Source organism: Octopus bimaculoides, chromosome 11, assembly GCF_046866305.1.
Source record: "Octopus bimaculoides isolate indiv1 chromosome 11, ASM4686630v1, whole genome shotgun sequence".
Classification (NCBI taxonomy): domain Eukaryota; kingdom Metazoa; phylum Mollusca; class Cephalopoda; order Octopoda; family Octopodidae; genus Octopus; species Octopus bimaculoides.
The window spans coordinates 47,859,314-47,861,813 of NC_142938.1; positions in this window are offsets into that span (position 1 = coordinate 47,859,314).

The following is a 2,500-nucleotide window of genomic DNA, read 5'->3' on the forward strand; positions in this document are numbered from 1 at the left end:
TACATACATACAACAGAAGTGAGCGATGTAGCTCAGGGTTGCCAGTGGCTTGAATTGGGATAACAAAAGCGAATAAATTGTTATTAATACTATAGAAATCAAATTCTTGGTGTTCTGAAATTGTCTTCGAAACTGATTGTGAATGAGAGAAAATTTCAAGAACCAAGAATTCTCTGGAAATGACATACCATTGAGAAAATTTTAGTGTGTTCATATGTTTTTGTTTTTGGTTTTATCCAGAAGACAAGAGGACAGCTGTGGACACGTATTTCTGCCTCAATAGAGGCCTCAGTGGACGCCTGGAGTCAAGATAGTGCAGTTGCTCTATCTTATTTCCAGCAGTCATACGTATGAGACGTATCCAAAACAAAACTAAGAGAACATTCATAGCCTTGGGTAATTTGCATAATTGAAATAAAACTATACGTGGGCGTGTGTCTATGTATGTTTGTGTATACGCGTGCATACGTGTGTTCACGCGCTTGGGTATTTTTAGGTTTCACAAGCCGGAATTAAACCAGTGAATTGTTTGAGGTATTGAAACTTCCAATTCCTGTAATTAATATTCACTTTACAAAAGGCTAGATGTCTTTTCAAGAAAATATTTAGAGCAGCTCAATAAACATGGGAAATAAAAGACATCAACCCTTGCCTCCAGGTGTTTAGTGTGTGTTCAAGCAATAGCCCTGTACAATGGCATAGAAGAAGCTTCTCTTAAAAATCTGGTATCGTTAACATGATATTTGACAGAGGCCATAAAAAGAGCCTGTGCTTTTGTAAGTCTAAATTTTATGTCATTTCTGGAGAAGTAATGTTACTTCCTAAATATACAAAGGAATCTGTGAATTTTAAAGGGCTTTATTTGATTATGCATATTGATCCCTTTTGATTATATCAGATGTATTCAATGTTTATGGTAGTGATATATAAACCAATATCTTCTTCTGTATCTTCAAAATTCTCTCTTGTGAGAAGGGTGGCAGCTTGAGGTAATCTACAGAAAAGGCTATATCATCAACATGATCTGAGTCTCTTCTTGTAGTGGAGGTGCAATGGCCCAGTGGTTAGAGCAGCGGACTCGCGGTCGTAGGATCGCGGTTTCGATTCCCAGACCGGGCGTTGTGAGTGTTTATTGAGCGAAAACACCTAAAGCTCCACGAGGCTACGGCAGGGGATGGTGGCGAACCCTGCTGTACTCTTCCACCACAACTTTCTCTCACTCTTACTTCATGTTTCTGTTGTACCTGTAATTCAAAGGGTCAGCCTTCTCACACCGTGTCACGCTGAATATCCCCGAGAACTACGTTAAGGGTACACGTGTCTGTGGAGTGCTCAGCCACTTGCGCGTTAATTTCATGAGCAGGCTCTTTCGTCGATCGGATCAACTGAAACTCTCGACGTCGTAAGCGAGGGAGTGCCAACAACTTGTAGTGGGTGGTGACAAGAAGAGGTGGATTTTGTAGTCTAGAGCCTTAACTTTGTCAAATGAGGTGATAAGAATGTAATCCAGGTAAATGATAGATAAGAATGGTGTAAGTGTATCGCCTTGCATAGCCTACTGATTCTCTCTTTCCAAGCGGTCGTAGTATATTGTATACGCTAATTACACTTCTGTATATGTGCCAAACACAAGGCCCCGTCCTTGTGAGGCTGTGGTAACTGCATGTCTCAGTGACCCTGAGACTTATGCCAACCAGGTGCAAACTCCTATTAAGGCCTTCCATGTTGAGAAGGTCAAAAGAAAGACGCCTGACTAATATGTACTACCTCATCTAGAACTTTATCAATCTTATCTAGAAAAAAAAAGCAGTTACGAAAGCATCAACGACAACTCCAAACCAACGGAAACTTGAAGAGGAAGGAATTCCCTCAATGAAATATTCCACGGGAACAGCGGAAGAGAGATCACCCTAAAAATAGGTGAATGCAGGATACGGACGGCAAAGGGGAAAAAAGTAGGAATACAACTGGAAAGAAGCAGAAGAGACACACCACAATGGAGAAAAAGTTGTCGATGGAGTATGTTCCATAAGGAACGAAGAACCTAAGTATATACGCACCTACGCGTGTGTGTCGTGTGTGTGTGTATATCTATGTATAGGTATATACATACATACGCATGTATGTAAAGGATGAAAACCTTCGGTCATGAATGACCATGGGATTGCACCTAGAAAGTTTTCTTCAAAAGTTGTTTATGGAAGACCAGCAGTTGCCCATGCATATTAGCCTCCTCTCTCCATGCCACTGATGTTGTCCAAGGCAAAGGCGGATACAACTTAGCACTAATGACGTCCAACTCATTTCTACATTTGAATATATATATATATATATATATATATATATATATATATATATATATATATATATATATGTCAAGATGGACTTATATATTCTTCCTCTGCTCTCTCCCACTTGGTTTTAATATGTTGCCACATTTGTAATATGTCTTTTTTCTACATTTTTTCGTGCAGCTGAAGATTGCTCTTCATATTGCATT